The sequence below is a fragment of the Haliotis asinina genome, chromosome 11 (genome assembly GCF_037392515.1).
Source record: "Haliotis asinina isolate JCU_RB_2024 chromosome 11, JCU_Hal_asi_v2, whole genome shotgun sequence".
Classification (NCBI taxonomy): Eukaryota; Metazoa; Mollusca; class Gastropoda; order Lepetellida; family Haliotidae; genus Haliotis; species Haliotis asinina.
Genome location: NC_090290.1, coordinates 2081347 through 2109102, shown reverse-complemented (window position 1 = coordinate 2109102; position 27756 = coordinate 2081347). Strand labels below are relative to the sequence as shown.

The 27756-nt window shown below is 40.1% G+C and overlaps 1 pseudogene; it reads right to left on the bottom strand.

The window, feature by feature from the left end:
* Positions 1-27756, bottom strand: LOC137255638 (uncharacterized; annotated as a pseudogene).

The following is a 27756-nucleotide window of genomic DNA, read 5'->3' as shown; positions in this document are numbered from 1 at the left end:
TCGATGATATAAATGTGTTTATTCAGCACAATATATTGTAAATGTTGCGCGTCTGCCACAGGAGTGTTGTGTTCTGAAACGTGTCCAATCACGTGTTTAGTCTCCCTGGCACACTGCAGTGTAACTGGCAAGGTTCTCTATACGTGTTGCTTCATTCTCCTGGATACCAGGTGCTTGCAAAATTTTTTCAATCGCTTGTATCTGCGTTGGGCTGACTGGGGCGAAGTATACCAACTGAAAGTATTTGAAAATGTGAATATAATAACACGTCGTTTTGATTTGCTAGACACGAAAATGTTCAGATGGTCTATGAGCAGAAAACAACAACACTGACTTAAACATACGAGAAAACGACAGAAATTATATCAATCATTCTACCCATTACCCTTATGAGCACTACCTAAGTCCTTCGATATTATTATATCACTGTCACGTTATCAATTACTTTAAATACTAAAGCACATGACCCATTACCGCCAAAGATAACTGGTAATTGGGTTGAAAGAATTGGAGTGTTTTTCACACAGTATCACAAATAATACAATAAATTTAACAGTGAGTTTACTTCCCTATAGTATAACTAAATGACGGTGGTCTATAAATAATTGCATCTGGACCAGATAATCCAGTGATCAACGGCATAAGCATCGACCTGGGTAATTGGAAACGATGCCATATGTTTCAACCAAGTCAGAGAGCCTGACAACCCGATCCCATTAATCCCCTCATAATACAAACATGGAGGCCATTATTCTAACCCAAGCCTTCTAACAGAATCATCAGTGATTTTTGTTGACATAGAACGTAAGCAGAGAGAAAGCAAGATAACTGTTTCAGAAAGATAACTGTTACAGAGATCCTCACCTTAACCGGGTACTCTGCGAGAACTCTGAAGCATGCTCCCGTCTGACCAGTTTTCAATATGGCTCGGTCCTGCTCAAATGTCAGTTTCAGCCTGTCATCATATTCAATTGTTGTCAAGTCTGGAAAAAACTTGATGGGTGATGATGTCTTTCACGTAGTATTTCAATAAAAACTTTTGTTCATATGCTCTCCATCAAAAGTTTAGACTCACATAAAACACTCATTACATGTTATGTCTGTATATATGGTCACTTCGAAGACGAATCTTTCCACCAACTCAGGGAAACCAACTGCCAACCTTATGCACATGCACTGCACGAGGAACATTCATCAAATTGGTGTGCGGCATGTCCAAATATCGTGTACGTGCACTGTTGGTGTAAAGTGTTTTCACGAATTCACCAGTTTTTATGACGTTTCATATTTTCTTGAATTCACGACAATAAAAACAGTGACGAAACTTTTGCTAAAAGGACTTAAAAACAATCTACTTAAGTAAGTGGCTGCATTTACGATGGTCAACCTAAACTTTTGATTGTCAGTATATGATCTTAAGCTTTTACAAAACAACTCCATCTGCTTTTATTGTCAATGATGCTCAAATAATACACGAAATGTTGTGACACAAAAACAACAAAACGACATTCATGACGTATCTTGGCTATTTATAGAAGTGCAGTAAAAATCTGCAAGTAATAGTTATTTTTGTCCTTTCTGAAATCCTTTTGACTTGGTAAATGTATTATCCAAAACTTACATGAACTGTTGTTTCAGCCATTGCATAAAATAAGTATATGTATGCCCAAACAAAAACGTAACACAACCATATCTACGTGCTCTACGTTCAGCTTAAAAAATACTGACGCGAATGAAATGTCATTACATGGAAAGACAAAATAAATGTGTCATGGTATGGTGACGATCAACAGTCCATCACAACACTGCATCTGTCATAGGCGAATAAGCCACAACACAAGAGGGGTTCTTTATGAGATTCACTAGTGTGTCCACTTTGAGCAATGCTACAGCCTTGAGAACATCACATCATACCTGAGGTAGGATATATTTGAGGATTCTTGTGACGTCGCTACATTTCAACACATTGAGATGGTATTCAATCAGAAATCTTTCAGACGAGGGATAACACTGTTCTGATTACAAGATTACCGTACGTACACGATGCAATACCATGCAGAGGACAGCCTCTTTCAAACAATGAAACGCGGCGATTTCAATGATTAAGTGGCAACCTAACCACTATTGCTACAGGTGATAACGTACCCACTTCCAGAAACGATCATCTTTCAGAGCACCTTGGCTCTTGTTACGTTCACCTGTGCTTCTGGAAATGGTATAATGCTGTCGGGTGTCATATTAGTCACGGATAGTCTGTTGGCAGATGTAATGCGGACTGTTAGGGTATAGCCTAAGGATATAGTGTAGGGGTATAGTGTAAGGGTGTAGTGTAAGGATGTAGTGTAAGGGCGGGGTGTTAGGGTTTAGTGTAATGATGTAATTTTAGGGTGTAGCGTAAGGGTATAGTGTAAGGGTGTAGTGTAAGGGTATAGTGTACGGGTATAGTGTAAGGGTGTATAATAAGGGTATAGTGTAAGGATGTAATTTCATGGTGTAGTGTAAGGGTATAGTGTAAGGGTGTAGAATAAGGGTATAGTGTAAGGGTGTAGTGTAAGGGTATAGGGTAAGGGTATAGTGGATAGATATTTACCCAAGGCAATAACGCGTGACACTACTTACAATAACCTTGTGACAACATGGCACTTCTGAAATTTAGTTCTTACCTCCCACAGGAAATATCTTAGTAATCATGGTAAGATTTTCATCTTTGAAAGAATATATCCATAAGTCATCGGGCAACTTTAAACCAAGTCCGTGGGCATAGTCAATGCAGCGGGATAGTGGTACGACGCTGTACTCATATCCCTTCCGTGAAAGGAAGCTTGTCATCTGGGGCCAGCTGCATGCCTTCTCCACTTCAAGCACTGAAAGGTGTACCGTATACGAAGGGGTTTAATGATTTCATTGGGCTGACCTCTACTTGTAGAATAGTAGTATCAGGACCAGCAGCAGCAGCAGTAGCACTAGTGAGTGAGTGAGTGAGTTAATATTTAACGTCACATCGACAATATCTCAGCCATATCGTGACGAGAACATTTAATACTGAAATAAAATATATGTATGGTAAAAACCTGTCAACGACGGACAGTATAACAACTAGAATATCACAAATGGGATTAAAACTAGCGTGGAAAGGTAAAACTTATATCACTATTCGGACAATGCAATCTACAATCAGGCTATAGATTGCCAACAACTGAAGGTAGATCACCGTACTAGGGACCATGGGGACTTACAGTGACTTTGCTACCTCCATGGACCCCAGTTGGATTTACACCATCCCCTCAGGTATTAGCAATTTAGACACATCTAGGCACAAATTAAAAATACACATATGCTACGACTAAAACAGTGGAAAATCTAAATTTACTGTAATGTTTAGGGACTTATGTACCCTCTCAGGAGGACAATAATTTTACGGTACTTCAACCCCCTTCAAGGATACAGCCACAAACAAGCAGTTACGAAATTAAACTTCCAATAATTAAAATACATCTATCTACAGAACACATCATTCATAACTCAACAAAATAATCAACTTCTTTTAAAACAACAATAATTAAATGAGAACTGACGTTTGTGAAAAGATCGGTTTTGACATTGAAATATTGATCCCTTGTGATGGAGAATTCAACACAGTCGAGCAGAATATGCTTGACCGTGACTCTCTCATCACAAGGGATACAAAATGGAGGATCCTCACCTTTTAAAAGGTATGCATGAGTGAGTGAGTTAATATTTAACGTCACATCGGCAACATCTCAGCCATATTGTGACCAGGCAACCGTGGCGAGCCACCTCCTCGTGGTGGGTGCTGGGTAACGCTAAGTGCTCGCCAACCCCCCGTTGTGGACCCGGGGGCATGTTTGGTCCACCAACCCGTTTGCCGTGGGATGCGGCCCTGTGTCGGTGGAGAAGGGGATCCTGGTGGTTGAGGGCATAGGAGCAGGACCAGTGTTCCTACTGCTCAACACACCACTTTGGCCCTGACTTCACCTAGACGGGTGGTAGAATGGGCCCGGTTCTATCAATCGGCTGGTCACGCCAGGCCCTGTGCATGGGGATTATTTTTGCACATTTTCATTATACTGTTGGGTATTGGGTCTTGTTCAAAGTCAGATTTTATTTCTCTGCATCGAGGAAATTGCCTAGAGTCCTATGTCAGAAGGCGGTGGCTCATGGGCCAATCTGGCGATGTTGACCGCTGAATTCTATATGTCTTTGGATTATTGTTATGGGCCGAACCAGCCTGACAACTAATCTTTTGGACAAATATAGCTATTCATGTCATATTTACTGGAGTATACCACCCCTGTATTCCTGGTGTTAGCATCCTGGAGATCCGGTGCAAATTGACACCGTCCTTGTTGACACTCCGTGGTGGGTGGGTAGCAGGGGTGCTGAATTCGTATGTTATACCATGTCTCAATACAATTCACCTGGTTCCTACAAAGCAACTAAACGCAGACATGTAGATATGCTCTCGTCTGATGAGGAGGTAGCTCCAGATATTTCTGATTCTTGGCCACGGTTTATCACAATTGCATCAGTTGACGGAAGTCCTTTAAAACTTAACCCGTTTGCTATCTCACTGGGCATTAGAGGTGTCTGTGGAGATGTTAAGAATGTCACACGACTACGGACTGGTGCCTTACCAGTGGAGTGGTTGAGGAAACAACAATCAGTCAATCTGTTAAGCTTACAACTATTTGTTAATACTCCCGTTGTTGTTTCAGTGCACAAGACACTGAACACGAGCAGAGGCATTGTGAGAGATGTTGCTCGCTGTCTTTCTGATATGAGCGAGGAGGAAATTGCTGTTGAATTAAAATCTCAAGGAGTCACACATGTAAAACGTTTTTTCAGAAAAGTACAAGATGGTGTCTTTGTTAAAACCAACACCTATCTTTTCACTTTTTCTCAACCTGTAATACCTAAATCACTAAAGGCTGGATATTTCAACATCGGGGTGGAGGTTTATGTACCAAATCCACTCCGATGTTTTAAGTGTCAAAAGTTTGGTCATGGTGCAAAGTTCTGCCGTAGCAAGATGGTAGTATGCTGCCGTTGCCCTGGAGCCCATGATAGCTCTGAGTGCACAAATGACCTCAAATGTGCTAACTGCAATGATGATCACATGGCGTGTAAATCCTGTCCATCGTTTGAACTTGAAGCCCAAATCTTAAGAATTAAGCACACAAACAACATAACCTACCAAGAAGCAAAAAAACTAGTACCATCTCCTGCTCAAACATGTGTAAAAACATAAACCGCAGCAATTGCATCCTCCACTCGAGTTTGTAAGACAGTCTCCGTGTTATGTCAGACCGACATCTCCTGGGTCAAGGATGACCAGACTGTACTGCACCAACCCTCTGACATGTCTCAGAAAAGTAATATGAAATCAACCACTTCACAAACAGACAATCCTACTCGTGATGTACCATCTCACTCCATGGAAAGTACACATGCCGATGATGCAACTCTAACTAGAAAAGAGAAAAAGAAAGTACAGAAAAGACGAAAGGCGCTCACTAACGTGGAGACGCCCACTCAAGTTCTTGCATCTGTTGAGGTTCATAACTCTTATGAACCTCTGGAAATAGACGTTCCTCCTTCACAACCAATTCATAGGAGTGAACACTCCTCCCAATCACGATCTCCAGTTAAGCCTCCATGAACACTTCCAATACTATTATTCAATGGAATTGTAGGGGACTGAAGAACAATTTTAATGATATACATTTACTTATACAAGATTTTAAGCCATCAGCATTTTGTTTACAAGAAACATATTTTAAAGAAAACGATCACATCGATATACGACAGTATACTCCATATCACTGCTTTTCTCCTTCTGGGCCGAAAGCAGCTGGAGGTTCTTCAATATTAGTGAGACAGGGCACCATTCACAGTCCTGTTCCTCTAAATACCCATCTTCAAGCCGTTGCTGTCCGTGTAACGATGCACATTGTTTTTACATTGTGCTCTCTCTATCTTCCTCCTTCCTTTTCTGTGCAGCCTGTCGATCTGCAGGCACTTTATGACCAACTTCCTAAGCCCTGTATCATCATGGGCGATATGAATGGACACAATCCCTTGTGGGGAGGTACACATACAAACAGCAAAGGTAACATACTAGAACATTTTATTTCTGCCAACAATATCTGTCTCTTTGATGATGATTCCAACATCCTGGTACAGGAACATATTCTTCCCTTGACTTATCAATTACTGACTCTACTCTGCTGGGTGAGTTTGAATGGTCAGTCCATGACGACTTGTGTGGAAGTGACCATTTTCCAACTATTCTTAAAGCTATATGTCCATCTGACGTCCCTCCTTTGTCACGAAGGAACTTTACCAAAGCTGACTGGCTTTTGTTTGAATCACTTTCATCCAACAGATTGAAGCCTGAACTGTTTATGGGAGTTCCTGACCCCGTCCAACTCTTTTCTGATGAACTGAACAAAATAGCCGATGACTGCATTTCAAAGTCCTCTACGATTCCAAACATACGAAAACCATGGTTCAACAACGACTGCAAACAGGCTAGGAAGGCACGGAAAAAGGCTGAGCATTATTTCCGTCGTCACCCTATGGTCCATAATTGGAACAAATTCAAAATATTAAATGCAAAAGCACGACGTATCTTCAAACAAAATAAACGTCAATCTTGGCGACACTATGTGTCGAAAATCAATTCGCGTACGCCGATATCAAAAGTATGGAACATGATCCAGAGAATCAAGGGCAAGGGCTCACAATCTAGCATTAAACATCTTAAAGACGGAGACCAAATATTAACTAGTAAATCTGACATTGCAAATAAACTTGGAGAAGCTTTGGCCAGACACTCTTCCTTGTCGAATTATGTACCCCGGTTTCCAAAGTATAAAAACCAACAAGAAAGGACACCTATAAATTCCACTTCAGATAATGGGGAAGATTACAATGAAGTATTTTCGATCCGTGAGCTTCGTACTGTTCTTGACCAGGCTCATGATACTGCTACAGGAGCTGATAATGTGCATTATCAACTCCTGAAGCACTTACCAGAATCATGTTTAGAAACGCTCTTAAACATTTTTGATGATATTTGGACGTCTGGAAACTTTCCCTCGTCTTGGCGAGATGCTATAATTGTTCCCATTCCCAAACCTGGACGTGATCATACTGATCCTTCCAATTATAGGCCAATTTCACTAACTAGCTGCGTTTGCAAGACCATGGAGCGCATGATAAATAATCGATTTGTTTGGTACTTGGAAACCAATAACCTAATAACAGATATACAGTGTGGTTTCCGTAAAAACAGAAGTACTATCGATCATTTGGTGCGTTTTGAGTCTTTTGTTAAGAATGCCATAATTAATAAACAACACGCAGTGTCAATCTTTTTCGATTTAGAAAAAGCATATGACACAACACGGAAACATGGGATTTTAAAAGGTTTACATGATTTTGGATTACGAGGCCGTTTGCCTCAGTTTATATCGAACTTTTTAAATGACAGACAGTTTCAAGTTCGAGTGGGTTCTACCCTGTCTGACCATTATAGTCAGCATCAGGGTGTTCCGCAGGGTAGTATATTGCCTGTCACATTGTTTAGTATTAAGATCAATAGTTTATCCAAGGTTTTAAACGATTCAGTTGATGGATCACTTTTTGTGGATGATTTTAATATTTCTTGTCGTGGGAAAAATATGCATACCATTGAACAGCAACTGCAGTTATGTTTAAACAAAATAAATAAATGGTGTTTAGAAAATGGCTTTAAATTTTCCAAAAGTCCAAAACTAACTGCATACATTTTTGCCGCAAATACAAACCGCATAAGGACCCTGAACTGTATTTAAACAATACACTTATCAAAGTTGTAAAGGAGGCCAAGTTTCTGGGTCTTATTTTCGACTCCCACTTGACGTTTTTGCCGCATATTAAATCACTGCCAACTGTCTGAAGGCACTAGATTTGTTAAAAGTTGTTTCAAATTCTAAATGGGGAGGAGATCAAACTACCCTGCTTAACTTATATAGATCACTTATCCTTTCGAAACTAGATTACGGATCCATCATATATGGTGGAGCTTGTGAAACACTACTAGACTCTATCCACCACCAAGGTCTAAGACTTTGTCTTGGGTCCTTTAGAACTTCTCCCGTTGACAGTCTCTATGTTGAGGCTGATGAACCATCTCTTGAGCAGCGCCGTATAAAGTTAGCTTTACAGTACATTACTAAATTATACTCTAATGAATCTAACCCTGCCTATAACTGTGTTTTCAATCCCCTTTATGAGGATTTATACAACAAGAAATCCTCGCTTGTCCCGCCCCTAGGACATAGAATTAAACCATTTCTTTCTTCGGCCGGCATTGAGCTGGAAAACATAGCTCCATCCCGTCTTCTTTCTTCTCCTCCTTGGCAGCTGGTTAGACCTCAAGTCGACCTAACATTAACTTCATTTAAAAAATCAGAAACTAATGAATTACAATATAAACAAGAATATAATCAATTAAAAATTAAATATAGTAATTACAAACCCTTATTTACAGATGGTTCCAAAGACTGTGGTGCACTAGCGTGTGCACTAACACACTAACTCATGAATACATCTTGAAAGGTGAGCATCCTCCGTTCTGCATCCCTTGTGATGAAAGAATCACAGTCAAGCATATACTGCTTGACTGTGTAGAGTATTCCATCACAAGGGATCAGTATTTTAACTCACGAACTATGCAGGATCTTTTTACTCATACCAGCTCTCATTTAATTATTGCCTTCTTAAAAAAATTAGATTTGTTATCAGAATTGTAAATAGATAAATATTTTAATATTGGTAGTCTAGATTAATAACTGAGATTGTTAGTGGCTGTACCCTCGAGGGGGGTTGAAGTATTGTAAAATTATTGTCCTCCTGAGAGGGTACGTAAGTCCAAAACATTCTATGTAAATTTAGTACGACCAAAGTTTTAGTCGTAGTATATTTGTTGTTTTTAATAATGGCTAACTTTCAGTATAATCGCCAACGGCTGAGGGGATGGTGTAAATCCATCGGGGGTCCACGCAGGTAGCAAAGGTACTGTAAGTCCCCATGGCCCCTAGTATGGTGATCTACCTTCAGTGATCTGCAGCCCGTATTTTATGTTGTATTGTCCGAATAGTGGTAATTGTTTTAACTCTCCACACTAGCTGTAATTGTAAATGTGATGCTCTAGTGGTTTCACTGTCCTTTGACGACAGGATTTTATAATGTATACATATTTCATTTCAGTATCAAAATGTTCTCGTCACGATATGGCTGAAATATTGCCAATGTGACGTTAAGTATTAACTCACTCACTCACTATTGTGACCAGAACATTTAACAAAGAAAAGGATTATGTGTATATTATAAAATCTGGACAGGACAGTAAAACAACTCGACTATCACAATTTGAATTAAAACTAGCGTGGAAAGGTAAAACTAATATCACTATTCGGACAATACAGCATAAAATCAGGCAATAGATTGCCAACAACTGAAGGTAGATCACCATGTTAGGGGCCATGGGGACATACAGTGCCTTTGCTACCACCAAGGAAACTAGTTGGATTTACATCATCCCCTCAGCTGTTAGTAATTTAGTCACATCTAGCCAAAAAATAAAAATACACATATGCTACGATTTAAAACAGTGGAAGTCTAAACGTACAGGAAATGTTTAGGGACTTACGTACCCTCTCAGGAGGACAATAATTTTACGGTACTTCAACCCCCTTTGAAGGTACAGCCACTAACAATTCAAGTTACTAATCTCAAGTACCATGAATTAAAATGCAACTATCTATAGAACATAATAATCACAATTCAGTGATGAAATCAATTTCTTTTAAAAAGCCAAGAATTAAATGAGAACTTACGCTGTTACAAAGGTCCTTAATTGTTTTCACATTGTAATATTTACCCCTTATGATGGAGAATTCTACACAGTCAAGCAGGATATGCTTGACCGTAGTTCTCTCATCACAAGGGATGCAAAACGGAAGATCCTGACCTTTCAATAGGTATGAATGAGTATATTTAGTATGGCCAATACGACATCGTCGTAAAATAACTTCTTCAAATCTGGAGTGACAGTTCAAGTAGGTATAACGAATATACGCTTTTACTTCATGCTATTTATTTAAACCTACTTGGGTGTCCCACTTCTTCTGCATCAGATCACGGATGTAGGTTCTAATGCTTCCTTTGCAATCAGAGTATGGAAGAAGAAGTGGTGTCACAGATTTGTTGAGTGCTGCTTTTGCAGCAAGGTCAGCCATCACATTCCCAGAAATACCTACGTGACTGGGTAACCAACAAAAGACGATGTCGTATTGGCCAGTAGCAAGAGTATTATACAGTTCAGTAATTTCAATTAAAATTGGATGTTTACGAGAAGTATTTTTAATAGCCTGAAGGCAAGGAAGAGAGTTGGAATATATATATTATATATTGTTTACGTTCAGGGTGTATTTGAATATATTTATGAGCTGTTAGTCTGGCGTTGGCTTCTGCTGTAAAAATAGAACTATTGTCTGGTAATCTAGACGATATTGTCCTGGAGCCAATGACAGTGGCACAAACCACTGCACCACCGGCCTTGGACTCATCTGTAAATAAGGATTTATAAGTGCTATATTTATGCTTCAATTGATTATATTCTTGTTTATACTGTAATTCATTCGTTTCTGATTTTTTAAATGATGTTAATGTTAGGTCGACCTGCCAAGGGGGAGAGGAAAGAAGACGGAAAGGAGCTATATTGTCCAGCTCAATACCAGCAGCAGCAATAAACGGCTTTATTCTGAGCCCAAGAGGCGGAACAAGAGAAGACTTTTTGTTGTACAAATCCTCATAAGAGGATTAAAGACACAATTAAATGTAGGATTAGACTCATTAGAAGCTAATTTTGTAATGTACTGTAAAGATAGTTTTATACGGCGTTGGTTGAGAGAAGGCTCATCAGACTATCGATAGGAGAGGTTCTAAAAGAATCGAAACAAAGTCATAGGCCTTGGTGGTGCACAGGATCAAGTAGTTTCAGGCTGCTTTGACAAGCTCCACCATATACCATGGAGCCGTAATCAAGTTTCGATCGCACGAGCGGTCTATTTAAGTGAAGGAGGGTAGTCTGATCCCCTCCCCATTTTGCATTTGAAACAACCTTTAATAAATCGAGAGACTTCAAGCATTTGGCTTTTAGGGACTTAATATGCGGCAAAAAAGTCAAATATGAATCAAAAATAAGTCCCAAGAACTTAGCTTCCTGGACAATTTTGATAGGTTTGCCACTAAATAGTTCTGGGTCTTTATGCGGTTTATATTTACGGCAGAAGTGTATACAATTGGTTTTTGATTTAAAAACTTTGAAGCCATTTTCAAGACACCATTTATCTATTTTATTTAAACATAACTGCAGTTGCCGTTCAATAGGATGCATGTTTTTTCCACGACAAGAAATATTAAAATCATCCACAAATAACGATCCATCAGTTGAATCGTTTAAAACTTTAGATAAACTGTTGATCTTAATACTAAATAATGTGACAGACAGAACACTGCCTTGTGGAACAACCTGATGCTGATTTTAATGATCAGACAGGGTAGAACCTACACGGACCTGGAACTGTCTGTCATTTAAAAAGTTGGCTATGAATTCAGGCAAACGACCTCGCAAACCGAAGTCATCTAAATCCCTTAACATGGCATATTTCCATGTTGTATCATATGCCTTCTCAAGATATAAAAAGACAGAGACAGCGTGTTGTTTATTGATCAGTGCGTTTTTAACAAATGATTCTAAACGCACTAAGTGATCGACTGTACTTCAGTTTTTCCGAAAACCGTATTGTATATCTGTAATTAGAATATTTGTTTCCAAGTACCAAACAAGTCGATTATTTATCATGCGTTCCATGGTTTTGCAAACACAGCTAGTTAACGAAATCGGACGATAATTGGATGGATCCGTGTGATGACGTCCAGGTTTAGGTATTGGTACTACTATAGCATCACGCCATGAAGAAGGAAATTTCCCGGTAGTCCAAATATCATCACAAATTGATAAGAGCGTTTCTAAACAGGATTCTGGTAAGTGCTTCAGGAGTTGATAATGTATGTTATCAGCTCCTGTAGCAGTATCATGAGCTTGATCAAGAGCAGTATGGAGTTCATGAATAGAAAAAGTTTCATTATAATTTTCCCCATTATCTGAGTTGAAATTAGTAGTTTTCTTTCCTTGATGTTTTTGATACTGCTCCTATTTAGGTAAATAATTAGAAGAGGAAGAGTGTTTAGCAAGGGTTTCGCCCAGTTTATTTCCGATATCTGATTTATCAGTAAGTAATTGATCTCCATCTTTAAGATGATGGACAGTAGATTTAGTACCTTTACCTTTAGTTTTTTGGACCATGTTCCATACCTTGGACATGGGTGTCCGAGAATTTATTTTAGATACATAATTTTGCCAAGATTGGCATTTGTTCTGTTTAATGCCGTGCTCTAGCATTTACAATTTTAGATTTGTTTAAATTATGTGCCATAGGATGGCGACGGAAATAATGTTCTGCTTTTTTCCTTGCCTTCCTAGCTTGTTTACAGTCATCACTGAACCATGGTTTTCGAATATGTGGAACTGCAGAGGACATTGCTATACACTCATCAGCTTTTGAGTTCAATTCATCAGAAAAGCATTTAATAGCATCAGCACACAGTGTTTCATATAAAACCCAGTTAGCCTTTTCAAAATTCCGCCTAGATGATGGAGGAACTTCAGATGGAGTTACAGATTTTAATATAGTAGGAAAATGGTCACTTCCACAGAGGTCATCATGGACTGACCATTCGAATTCATTTAGTAGTTCTGAATTTGTGAGTGACAAGTCAAGAGCAGAAGAACATAAATCATAAATCATTGGAAGAGCAAAAGTCCTCCAACAATTTACCTTTAGTGTAGTTACACTACCCCAGAGTGGGTTGTGCCCATTTAAATCTCCCATTATAATACAGGGCTTCGGGAGCTAACGATATAGAGCTTGAAGATCGGTTTTGGCAAACGCCGAGGATGGTGAAATATAAAGAGAGCATAGTGTAAACGCTACATGTAACGTAATTCTCACTTCAACACCCTGCATATTAGTAATAAGTGGAACAGGGCTTTGAATAACGTTTTGTCTGACTGGAATGGATGATCCGCCAGTGGCCCTATCACCCGGAGGTGAAAAACAATGATATGCATTAAAATGACGAAGGTCCAATGTATCTGTTTGTTTTAAATATGTTTCTTGGAGACATAACGCTGAAGGTGTAAAATCTTGGACTAATAGCTGTAATTCATGTAAATTAGTCCTCAATCCTCTGCAGTTCCACTGTACAATATTATTGGAATAAACTATCTTTTGGGGGATTTATTGGGGATCTACCCCGCACTCTTTGGAGGGCGACAAGCTATGTGCCCTAGAATGGACGTTTTCAGATACGTCCATGTCTTCAAGAGACCCATATTTATTGTACAACTGAATTTTATTTTGTGACCCTTTAGGAGCTCTGTCACTTTGTTGTTTTGAAGCATCAGGCTTTGGCTTAGGTTTACCTTTAGCAGTTTGTTGTCTATCAGCTGTCGATTGAGACTCAGTGCGTGACTGTGAAGATAATTTATGATCAGAAGAAGACTTTGATGTTCCAGGAAGTGATTCCTCAGTCTGTGATGACATAGCTGGGTATAAAGGTTGTGGAGAGTCGCAATTGACCCAAGTCAAGGTAGTTTGGCAGCTTGTAGATGGTTTTGTTATTTTAGAGCTGCGCACAGATGATGTGTTTGCTCCTGTAGCATACCTTTCTGTAAGGTCAGATCTCTTCACCAGTTTTTTTGGCTCAGAAAAAGAGATGTTTTGGATAAACTTTAGTCTGTGTATTGCCATTTGCTCTTTCCAGATTGGACACTGTTTCGAAGAAGAAGAATGGTCGCCTGAGCAGTTGGTGCATTGTTTTAAAATCACGGTCACAATCTTCTGTTGTGTGTGTCTTCTCACCACAGTGAGCACACACAACAGACAATGTGCAAGTATTTACACCGTGTCCATATTTCTGGCATTTAAAACATCTGGGTGGGTTGGGGATGTAGGTTTCAACTTGGATATTGCAGTAACCTGCCTTCACTGATTTGGGAGCGTTTGGCGATGAAAAAGAAAAAAAGATAGGTATTTGTTTGGAATATTTCATTGTTTTTTCGGGTTGAAAAGCACTTCACATACAGCACACCTTGATCTATATCAAGTTTGGTCATGTCAGCAAACAATCAATCACGATCTCTGATGATACCTTTACTCGTGTTCAAGGTCTTGTGAGCAGAGACCGTGAGCGGAAATAGCCACAAAAGATTCAATACTCATCAAGTTGGTTGCTTGTTCTTTCTTGCTGCACTCAATTAGTAAGGCACCCGAACGTAAGCGTCTAATGTGCTTAACATCTCTTGGAATACCTTGAATACCCTTAGATACTGCCAAAGGGTTCAGCTTTAATGGTGTGTTGTCGGGAGTCTCAATAACAAGGAAACGTGGCCAATACTCAGTCGATAGAGACTGTCTGTGGTCAGTATCAACAGGATCAATTTCAAGTGAACGTTTTTGTTTTTTGGGGGGATATTTTATAAGCCATGATTGGTGTCATATAGTTCATCATCCGAGCTCCCCACCCACCACGTAGTATCACAACGACAGTGCTAAAGCAAGCGGGCCTCCACCTTGCAGCACCAAGGATACCCAGGCACCCATGAAGAGCCACCTCCTCGTGGTGGGTGCTGGGTAACGCTAAGTGCTCTTCTCCCGTGTGGACCCGGGACAGAATGTGTCCACAGCACCCCATTGCTGGTCGTAAGAGGCGACTAAATTGGGCAACCTGTTTGCCGTGGGTTGCGTCCCGTGTCGGTGGAGGACGGGATCCTGGTGGTTGAGGGCAGCTGGGCTTTTAACTGCGTTCCATTTGCCCAACACACCACTTCGGCCCTTACTTCACCTAGACGGGTGGTTGAATGGGCCCGATTCAACCAATCGGCTGGTCATGCCAAGCCCTGTGCATGAACTATATATATATATGTGTGTCACTGCACAATTTTGATTTGGATATTTAATTTTGGTCTTGGCCAAATTAATCATCGACTTTCCTGGTTTTGAAATGTATCTTTATGTTCTGAATTTTGCCTAGAGTCTTATGCCCAGAAGGCGGTGGCTCATGGGCCAATCCGGTGGATTAATTATTTATAATTCTTCTACTGGAGTATATCATCCGGGTATCCTTGGTGCTGTAAGCTGGAGGCCCGCTTGCTCTAGCATTGTCCTTGTGATACTCCGTGGTGGGTGGGGAGCTCGGATGATGAACCATACTATACTAACTATGGCGTATGAAACCCCAACAAAAAAAACCAAACGTCCACTTGATATTGACCCTGTTGATGTTGACCATAGACCGGCTGTATCGATTGAGTATTGGCCGCGTTTCGTTGTCATTGAGACTCCTGACAAGACACCTTTAAAGTTGAACCCCTTTGCAGTATCGAAGGGTATTCAAGGTATTGCTGGGGATGTGAAAAATATAAGACGTTTACGTTCGGGTGCTTTGCTAGTTGAGTGCGGGAAAAAGCAGCAAGCAACCAACTTGATGAACATGACATCTTTCGAGGGTATGCCGGTCACGGTCTCTGCTCACAAGACCTTAAACACTAGTAAAGGTATCATCAGAGATCGAGATCGATTGTTTGCTGATATGTCCGAAATTGACATAGGATCGGAAATGAAAGATCAAGGTGTGCTGTATGTCAAGCGCTTTTCTACTCGAAGAAACAATAAAACGTTCCAAACAAATACACATCTGTTCACTTTCTCATGCCCAAATGCTCCCAAATCAGTGAAGGCAGGCTATTGTAACATACAAGTTGACACCTACATCCCCAACCCGCTCAGGTGTTTTAAATGCCAGAAATATGGACACGGTGTAAATACGTGCACATTGTCTGTTGTGTGTGCTCACTGTGGTGAGAAGACACACACAACGGAAGATTGTGACAGGGATTATAAAAAATGCACCAATTGCTCAGGCGACCATTCTTCATTTTCTAAACAGTGTCCAATTTGGAAAGAGCAAATGGAGATCAATAAAATAAAATTTACACAAAATATCCCCTTTTCTGAGGCCAAAAAACTGGTAAAGAGATCTGAACTTACAGAAAGTTATGCTGCAGTAGCAAAAACATCATCGGGGTCTAGTTCTAAAACAACATCAACCACAGGCTGTCAAACTACCTTGACTTGGGTCAATTGCGACTCTCCACAGCATTTGTGCACTGCTATATCATCACAGACTGAGGAATCACTTCCTAATACCTCAAAGACTTCTTCTGATCACAAATCAGCATCTCAGTCACACTCAAAGTCTCAATCGACAGCTGAGAGTCAACAAACGGTGAAAAGTAAACCGAAGCCAAAGCCTGATGCTTCAAAACAACAAAGTGGCAGAGCTCCTAAAGGATCACAAAATAAAATTCAATTGTACAATAAATATGGGTCTCTTGAAGAAATGGACGTTTCTGAAAACGTCCATTCTAGGGCACATAGCTTGTCGCCCTCCAAAAGAGTGCGGGGTAGATCCCCAATAAATCCCCCTAAAAGATAGTTTATTCCAATAATATTGTACAGTGGAACTGCAGAGGATTGAGGACTAATTTACATGAATTACAGCTATTAGTCCAAGATTTTACACCTTCAGCGATATGTCTCCAAGAGACATATTTAAAACAAACAGATACGTTTAATTTTCGTCAGTTTAATACATATCATTGTTATGCACCTCCGGGTGATCGGGCCACTGGCGGATCATCCATTCTAGTCAAACAAAACGTTATTCAAAGCCCTATTTCACTTAATACTAATATGCAGGCTGTTGCAGTGAGAATTACGTTACATGTAGCGTTTACGCTATGCTCTCTTTATATTTCTCCGTCTTCGACGTTTGCTAAAACTGATCTTCAAGCTCTATATGATCAGCTCCCGAAACCCTGTATAAGAATGGGAGATTTAAATGGGCACAACCCACTCTGGGGTAGTGTAACTACAAACACTAAAGGGAAATTGTTGGAGGACTTTTGTTCTGACAATGATTTGTGTATTTATAATGATGGTTCCAGCACGTATTTACATCCTGGTACAGGGACCTATTCTGCTCTTGACTTGTCTCTGACAACTTCCGAACTACTAAATGAATTCGAATGGTCAGTCCACGATGACCTCTGTGGAAGTGACCATTTTCCTACTATGTTAAAAGCTGTAACTCCATCTGATGTTCCTCCATCATCAAGACGAAATTTTAAAAAGACTAACTGGGCTTTATATGAAACACTGTGTGCTGAAAAACTTAAACCTGAACGTTTTATTGACGTTCCCGATGCTATTAAATGCTTTTCTGATGAACTGAATTCCATAGCTGATGAGTGTATACCAAAGTCCTCTGTAGTTCCACACATAAGAAAACCATGGTTCAACGATGACTGCAAACAAGCTAGGAAGGCAAGGAAAAAAGCAGAACATTATTTCCGTCGCCATCCTATGGTGCATAATTTAAATAAATTTTAAATTTTAAATGCTAAAGCACGGCGTACTTTTAAACAGAACAAACGCCAATCTTGGCAAAATTATGTATCTAAAATAAATTCTCGGACACCCATGTCCAAGGTATGGAACATGATCCAGAAAATCAAAGGTAAAGGTACTAAATCTACTGTCCATCATCTTAAAGATGGAGATCAATTACTTACTGATAAATCAGATATCACAAATAAATTGGGCGAAACACTCGCTAAACACTCTTCCTCTTCTAATTATTTACCTAAATTCCAGCAGTATCAAAAAGAACAAGAAAAGAAAACTATTAATTTCAATTCTGATAATGGGGAAAATTATAATGAAACGTTTTCTATTCATGAACTCCATACTGCTCTTGATCAGGCTCATGACACTGCTACTGGAGCTGATAACATACATTATCAACTCCTGAAGCACTTACCAGAATCATGCCTAGAAACTCTCCTCAATATTTTTGATGATATTTGGACATCGGGTAACTTTCCTCCGTCATGGCGTGACGCCATAGTAGTACCAATACCTAAACCTGGACGTGATCATACGGATCCATCCAATTATCGTCCGATTTCATTAACAAGCTGTGTTTGCAGACAGACAGACAGACAGATAGTTTATTCCAGTCTCACCTCATATATTACAATAAATTTTACAATGTTAAAAAAAGGGATTAAAATATACGAGCCACCCAAAAGGGTTATGAGAGACTTACTAAAATATCAATATACCAAGTAAAACACACATAAAATAGAAGCATAAAATGCGTCATTACATCAAGCATAAACGACTAATTATTATAAATAAAATTTCTTCTCTCTTTGAGTAAAATAGAGCAGGTTCTGGCAGTTACAAACATGATATCAGGGCAGGAGAGGATGAAAGACAGTTTTTCATTATCGCTTAAAGAACTAAAACTAGGACGTGTTTCTATAGATTTTGTTAAAAGGTTTTGTTGTAGATGACTATAGAGTGGACATTGAAGTAGTACGTGCTTCTCATCTTCCACGGTGTCGTTGCAGTGGAAGCATGTTCTCATCTCAAGAGGACGGTTTTCGTATCTTCCTGTCTCTAGCTTTAAAGGGGCTACACCACATCTCATTCTGGCCAGGGCGCTCCTCTGGTGCGTAGCCATCGAACTTTTAACATAGGACTCTGTTCGGAACTCTGTTTTAAAGGAGTGATATAGTCTGAGCTTGTTACCCCCTGATCCACTCTTACTTGTAGGCCGTTGTAAATCAGCTTTCCATTGCTCTATAAAAACATTCATGTTGCACTTTGAAACTTCAGAGACGATAAAATTTGTGTGGAAGCTATTGTCGGGCGGAATAAAATGTTCCAGGTCAAACTTCTTAAAATGTTTGTGAACTCGCAGGTTCCAGTTCGTTTTCTTCTTCCCCGCGTTGTTATTGGCCCACTCGAAAACTCTATGTGTCAGCCTATCCGGGGAAGTATTGCACAGATGTTTATGAAAACGGGTAACACTTGACCATTGGCGAACACACGGAGGGGTCCAGCCCATTTCCCCAATTACCGCACTGTTAGGTGTGAACTTAGGCACTCCAAGGAAAAACCGCATGGCTCTGTTGTGAACAGCATTCACTCCTGGGATTGTATACGGACCCCAGATTGCCGAACCGTAGTCAGTAGTTGACCAGACCATAGCATCATATAGTTTGGTGTATGTGTCATACAGCATACCCCCTAAGATTTTAGATTTAGAGATTAACAGTCCGAGTGCTCTGCTAGCTGAACTTGTAACTGCCCTTCCCATCCTATTGTAGTCTAAAAACCCCGTTAACAGCAATCCCAGGTAAGTGTAACATTCCACAATTTCCAGATCAGAGGCACCACATCTAAAGACAGCATCACTTCTTTTCATAGATTGACTTCTAAAATGCACAACTTTTGATTTAGCTGGATTGACTGACAGTCTATTCCTCACACACCATTTATCAAGTACATCCAGAAGTATATTGAGATCACTTTCAGTCTCCGCTAAAAGAGCAATGTCATCGGCGTAGGCTAAAACAGAAAGTTGCTGTCCATCAATGGAAACGCCGATTCCAAGTTCCTTCATAACACTGATAAGATTGTTCACAAAGAGGTTGAATAGTAGGGGAGAAAGAAGACAGCCCTGTCTCAGTCCACTGGTGACATTGAACCAGTCAGTGCTACAACCATTTATCCGCACACACGATTGCACATTCTCGTACAGTGAAACTAAAGCATTATACATTTTACCGCTGATATTGTAGTCTTTCAACCTATTCCACAGTAGACCTCTGTCAATGCTGTCATAAGCTTTGCTGAAATCAATAAAAGCAACAAAAGTTTGTTTCCCAAGTGATTTCCTTGTTTCTATCAGTGAGGTAAGAGTATATATGTGCTCAGTGGTAGACCTCTTCCTCCTGAACCCGTTCTGCTCATCCATCAACAGGTCACTGGATTCAACAAACGAACTTAGTCTATTATTTAAGATATTACAATAAAGCTTGTAAAGGGAGCTAGTGATAGTTATTCCTCGATAAGATAGTGGGTCACGGGTGTCATTAGAACTTGATTTTGGTATCGGATTAATAATTCCTTTACCCCAGTCACTCGGAATCTGTGCCGTTTTAAAACACGTATAAAATAGGTTATATAAAAACAATAGACTTTGCTCGTTCCGCAGTACTTCAACCGGTATTCCATCATAACCAACAGCCTTCCCAGTCTTTGCATGTAAGAGAGCAGAGTAGACTTCCTCCAGAGTGATATCCATGTTAAGTATTGCGTTAGCTTGGGAGTCATCACTCTCGGGCTGTGTCTCTGTGGGCGTGGCACTTGCATTGACGTTTAACAGAGTTGAGTAGGATTTCCTCCACGTTTCCATGACAACCGATCAATCCTTCGAAACAGAACCATCGTCAAGTCTAACTTCCATTGGAATGGTTTTATTCCTATTAAAACCAACTCCCACCCTCCCGATCTTCTTCCAGAAATCTTTACTGTTAGCATCACACATTGTCTCTAGCTCCACCAAAGATTCCCGAGTATATGCCCGTTTGGCTTTCTTCACACCAGCGTCAAACACTTTACGTTTCATCACATAAATACACTTAAGATTTCTTCTACTGGACCCATGATTATTACACCATTCTCTTTCCGCAGCACACATCTCATTCCACTTTTGAGAAAGTTCCTCATTCCACCAAGGCTTTTTAGTTCTTCTTTTCTTGTTACCATTCCTAGAGTCGAAACAGACACGTTTTGTAGGTAGTTTCTCAAACATTTCCTGCATTACAGTGTTTGTAAAAGAAGTACACGCTTCATCCACGTCGCATTGGTTAGAGGCTGACATTTCGAGCTTGTCCACGATAACTTTGACAGCATGTCGCACCTCGGCTCCAGCTAGGAAATTATCAGGCACACACGTTGTGTCATATTTCAGAGTTCCAACCCCAGTCGTCAGGTGATCGATAGTATCGGGATAATCACAACAGGCCTGTAACGATGACTTCCATACTAATACTGAGTGGTCTAATTTCAACACACATTGAGTGTCCACAACACTGGCCAGTTTAGCCCAATCAATCAGCTCCGTGGGTCTGATTACTTGAAAATCGGAAATGTTATCTAACTGTTCATAACAAGTTAAACAGTAATCGACCACAGACGAACCACTAGAGGAGATATATGTAAAATCAGAGGTAGCAGAATCGTTGCGCCCATTAACAATACAAAAATTGGCATTAATGAGAAAGTCTATAAACAAACGACCATTACCATTCACCACAGTGTCTATAACATGCCTATTGGGTAGAATGTCCACCCCTTCTATAAAATCACACATTTCACCACACCTGCTATTAAAATCACCACATATATATTTAATATTTTGAGTTTGATATTTAAAAACTTGGGTTAATAGTGAGTCAAAAAATGTCGAGGAGTCCACATTTCTCGTTGAGTTTTCAGGAGGAAGATAACACACGCAGTACGTAGATATACAGTTAGAAAACGTCTTATGCGTACGCTGTATCCACAAAATACCTTCCACTGAACTGTCTAAAATACTCACTGTATATTTATCTACGAAAGAGTCCTTAATAAGGAAACCAACACCACCCGACCCACGTCGGGCTTTACGATGCATGTGTGTTCTGTTCTGTCCAAAATACGTATAGCCATCAACTTTTATTTTATTATCATTTATTAAGTGCGTTTCTGCTAAACCTAGAATGTCCACATCAAGATGTTGTACAAATGTTTCACGAAGCGTATGGTTTTCAGAAGTAGTGTCCACACTCCAGCCCGTCACATTCCAGAACCCGCAACGGGCCTAGTCAGAGTGGCGTTGATTGGCTCTCCTAGCTCTCCCGCGTGCATGCTCCCACCTATGACCTTCATCCGAGTGATGTCCAGTGTCCTGATTGGCCCGGTGGTGATCACGTGATATCTGTGTATCAACATTGCCACGTGCATGTTGATCTCCTCGTATTCGCGAGCCACGATCGTCCTGACTGCGAAGTGGACCGTTGTCACGTTGACTGTGACGATCCCCGCGCCTGTCGTTGCGTTGAAAGTCCACCCTCTCCACTCGACTGCCATTCATCCTAAGGCAGCCTCTTCCAACCGTCTCGGCAATCACCTTCATGTTAGACTCCATGATCCTCTGTTGCAGTGGCTTGTCGCTCATAATATAAACAGAGTGATACATGGCACTGTCACGTAGTCTCTTCTTATGACTGAGTATACACCTTTTGTCATCAGCTGTCCTGCATGTAGCAACGATAACCCCTGGATATTTTGACCCCTGAGATTCCCTCCTTTCAGCTGTCTCAATGTTAATTTCCCCTAACCGGAGACCATCTTTGATCACACCGTTCACTTTGTTGATCACATTCTCATTTCTGGATTCAGGCACATTCCTAAGGACAATGTTACGATAGCACATCGACTGCGAGCCTGCTACTTCAGCATAGGACTTACAATTCCTGACTTCTCGTTCAACCTTCTGCTCAAGCTCATTATGATTTTCTTTCAAGCGGTTTACTTCACTGTTTACATCAGTGAATCGTGAGTCTATATCTTCTTTAACTGAATTTATTTCTTCCTTTAAGACCGACTGAAATTTGTCAAACATTTTATTTTCCATATCGAAAAACCTGTTCTCAACTCGCTTTTCCATGGAGGCAAACCTTTCATTGAAGTATAGTTTCATGTCCTTTATGGCATCTAATACATCTGACACAGTTTTCGTGCACTCACCCTGCTCACACCTATCACCCTTCACATGTATAATATTCTCATCAGAATCAGTTGCACCCTTCTGTTTCTTGGTGGAGATGAGAATCGTGTCTTCATCCAGGGGACGTTTTTTATCATCTAGGACTGAGAGACAAGCAGTGCGGAGTCTTGTCTGAGCGACTGAGGTGGCTACCGGCGACGCCATTACTGTGTTTACAAAATCTTGGGAGGCGGGTAGATCCATAAAAACTCACTTTTCACTCAAGATGAGAGTCTATCGGTTAGAATCTTCTGCAGATCCTTTTCTCCGGAGTTTCACCCGTCTTCTGTCACTTCTTAGAGCAATTACACTGCATCAAAAGTCACAAATTCACAGAAAAATTGGCTCTCGTGAGAAAGACCACCACACTATTCTTTGACCTTGACCTGTTTGCAAGACCATGGAACGCATGATAAATAATCGACTTGTTTGGTACTTGGAAACTAATAACCTTATCACAGATATACAATGTGGTTTCCGCAAAAACAGAAGTATTGTCGATCACTTAGTGCGTTTAGAATCATTTGTAAAAAACGCACTGATTAACAAACAACACTCTGTGTCTATCTTTTTTGATCTTGAAAAAGCATATGACACTAAAGATGACAAGAATTTTTTTATGGATGAATTTTCATATGACACTACTTGGAAATATGGCATTTTATGAGATTTACATGACTTCGGGTTGCGAGGTCGTTTGCCTCAATTTATTGCCAAGTTTTTAAATAACAGACAATTCCATGTCCGCGTGGGCTCTACCCTGTCTGATCATTACAATCAGGATCAGGGTGTACCACAAGGCTGTATTTTGTCTGTTACACTTTTTAGCATCAAGATAAACAGTTTATCAAAGGTTTTAAACGATTCAACTGATGGATCACTTTTTGTGGATGATTTTAACATTTCATGTCGAGGTAAAAACATGCATACTATTGAACGGCAAATGCAGTTGTGTCTGAACAAGATAAATAAATGGTGTTTGGAAAACGGCTTTAAATTTTCTAAGTCAAAAACTAACTGTAAACATTTCTGCCGTAAATACAAACCACATAAGGACCCTGAACTGTATCTTAACGGCACACCTATTAAAGTTGTTAAAGAGGCCAAGTTTCTGGGTCTTATATTTGACTCCCACTTGACGTTCTTGCCACATATTAAATCCTTTAAAGTTAAATGTTTGAAGGCACTCGACTTGTTAAAAGTTGTTTCAAATTCAAAATGGGGAGGCGATCAAACCACCCTACTTCACTTATACAGATCACTCATTCGCTCCAAACTTGACTATGGTTCCATTGTATATGGTGGAGCCTGTAAAAGCAGTCTCAAAATGTTAGATTCTATCCATCATCAAGGTCTAAGATTATGTCTTGGATCTTTTCGAACTTCTCCCGTTGACAGTCTCTATGTCGAGGCAGATGAGCCATCTGTCACTCAGCGACGTATAAAATTATCTTTACAATATGCTACAAAACTATACTCTAACAAATCTAACCCGGCATATAACTGTGTTTTCAATCCTCTCTACGAGGATTTATACAACAAAAAGTGTTCTCTTGTTCCACCTCTCGGACACAGAATTAAACCCTTTCTTTCTTCGGCCGGCATTGAGCTGGAAAACATAGCTCCTTCCCGTCTTCTTTCTTCTCCTCCTTGGCAATTGGTTAGGCCACAAGTTGACCTAACATTAAGGACATTTAAAAAATCAGAAACTAATGAACTACAATACAAACAAGAATATAATCAGTTGAAACATAAATATTGCGGTTATAAATCCTTATTTACAGATGGGTCTAAGGGCGGTGGCGCAGTGGCTTATGCTACTGTCATTGGATCCAGAACAATATCTTCTAGATTACCAGACAATAGTTCTATTTTTACAGCTGAAACTAACGCCATATTAACAGCCCTTAAATATATCCAAAGACATCCTAAACATAAACAGTACATAATCTATTCAGACTCTCTTTCTTGCCTTCAGGCTATTAAAAACCTAGCATGTAAACATCCACTTTCAATAGAAATTATTGAACTTTATAACTATCTTGCAACTGGCCAATACGACATCGTCTTCTGTTGGTTACCCAGCCATGTTGGAATCTCTGGTAACACATTGGCTGACCTTGCTGCTAAAGCAGCGCTCAGCAAATCTGTATCACCACTTCTTATTCCTTACAGTGATTATAAAGCCACCATTAGATCTTACATTCGTGATCTCATGCAGAAGAAGTGGGACACCCAAGTAGGTATCAATAAATTACATGCAATAAAACCATTTGTTGGTTACACCTACTTGGGATGTCGGTCCAGATTTGAAGAGGTCATTATACGACGATGTCGTATTGGCCACACTAGGTATACGCATGAATATCTTTTGAAAGGTGAGGACCCTCCGTTCTGCGTCCCTTGTGATGAAATAATCACGGTCAAGCATGTCTTGCTTGACTGTGTTGAATATTCCATCACAAGGGACAATTATTTTAAATCAAGAACTATGAAGGACCTTTTTAGTAATGTAAGTTCTCATTTGATTATTGCATTTTTAAAAGAATAGAATTTATTGACTGACATGTAAATAAATAAGTATTTTATGATTGGAAGTTGAATTAGCAACTGAGATTGTTAGTGGCTGTATCCTCGAAGGGTTTGAAGTACCATAAAATTATTGTCCTCCTGAGAGGGTATGTAAGTCCCAAAACGATTTAAGTCAGATTCAATCTTTCACTTTTTTAATCGTAGAATATGTGTCATTTTAATTTGTGGCTAATCTAGCATACAGTCGCCAACAGCTGGGGGGATGGTGTAAGTCCAGCCAGGGACCATGCAGGTAGCAGAGGTACTGTAAGTCCCCATGGTCCCTGGTATGGTGATCTACCCTCTGGTGTTGGCGATCTATGGCCTGTTTTTATATTGTATTGTCCAAATAATGATACTGTTATATTTTTATAAGTTTCCACACTAGTTTTAATATTAACTGTGATAGTCTAGTGGTTTTACTGTCCTTCGTAGACAGGGTGTTCATAATATGCATATATATTCTTTTTTGTCATGTATGTTCTCGTCACGATGTGGCTGCAATATTGCCGATGTGACGTTAAATATTAACTCACTCACTCACTCACCCAAGGATACCCGGATGATATACTCCAGTAGAAGAATTATAGATAATTAAACTACCAGATTGGCCCATGAGCCATCGCCTTCTGGCATAAGACTCTAGGCAAAGTTCAAAGCAACATAATTCATCATCAAACATGTTTCAGACTTTAAAGCCAAAACCAAAATCAATCAAAATCAGTTCCAAATCATACTTGTGCAATGATAAATAATTTTATAATCTTTGCACAGGGCTTGGCATGACCAGCTAATTGGTTGAACCGGGCCTATTCAACCTCCCGTCTAGGTGAAGTAAGGGTCGAAGGGGTATGTTGAGCAAAGGGAACACGCTTACAAGCCCCCAGTGCCCTCAACCCCCAGACTCCCGTCCTCCACCGACACAGGGCCGCAACCCATGGCAAACGGGTTGGTGGACCAAATATCCCCCCTGGTCCACAACGGGGGTATCGGCGAGCTCTTGGCGTTACCCAGCACCCACCACGAGGAGGTGGCTCGCCACGGGTGCCCGGTAGCATCAGCAGCAGCAGCAGTAGGAGTAGTAGTAGTAGTAGTAGTAGTAGTAGTAGTAGTAGTAGTAGTAGTAGTAGTAGTAGTAGTAGTAGTTAGCTTCGTTTTACGCCGCACTCACCAATATACAGCTGCATGTAAACTGTCTGGACCAGGCAATCGGAGCTGCGCTATTCGGACAAGATAACGTTCAGCTATGTGGCGGCGGTATGTAAATAATCGAGTCTAGATCCAGTGATAAAGAACATTAGCATCGATATGCGCAATTGGGAACCGATGACATGTGTCAACCAAGTCAGCGAGTGTGACCACCCGACCCTGTTAGTCGCCTCTTACGACAAGCATAGTCGCCTTTTTTCTCCAATGGTGACTTACCAAGAACTATCCTCGGACTTCCGAGTTCCTGTTCAACCAATAATAAGAACATATTAAAGTATCTTCACTGAGCTTTACCCGAATTGTTTTCAGTTCCATCGCCCCATTTGTATAATTACATTTACAACAGACAAAGAAATCCACGTGTTTGGTGCAGTTGTGTCAAAGGATAATCAGGCATTATGCTGGACGTATTGTTGAGCATTATATTACATTGTACATTGTGAATATTACAGTAAATTACGTATTCACTACCTTGATGACTGCTGTCAAAAGCTCGTATTTGAATGGTATGACGTACACTATTGATCTGTGTGTTGAATAAAGTCTTCAGTCGAAATGGTTAACTTTTAGATTCAAATTGTGACAGCTTGCTATTGTTTTACTGTCCTTTACGACAGATATTTCTTATAATTAAAACAAATGTTTCTCGCCTCTATAAGGCCGAAAAATTGCCAATGTGACGTTACATTTTAACTCACTCACTCATTCACATGTTCATGATATCATTAATTGCCCGGACCCATTTTCTTAACCTCCCATTCAAATCACTTAAACCTAATAATATTCATTCAATCAAGTGAGAAATGTTAACAAATTTGCTCTAAATTGTAATTAGATTAATGGTACAAACCTTAAATGCAAAGATAACCGTGATATCCTTCAGGTCTCAACTGTCTTCTTAATCTGCAGAATGTCCGCCGTCTCGTCCCTCCCCTCCTTGGGAGGAATAAAGATTTCCATTTTGTATATCAGGGCGTCCCTGACATCAGCCGCGCCGACGACCGACAGTGGCAGACACAACATGGAGATGATACCAGTGAACAACAGCAGCAT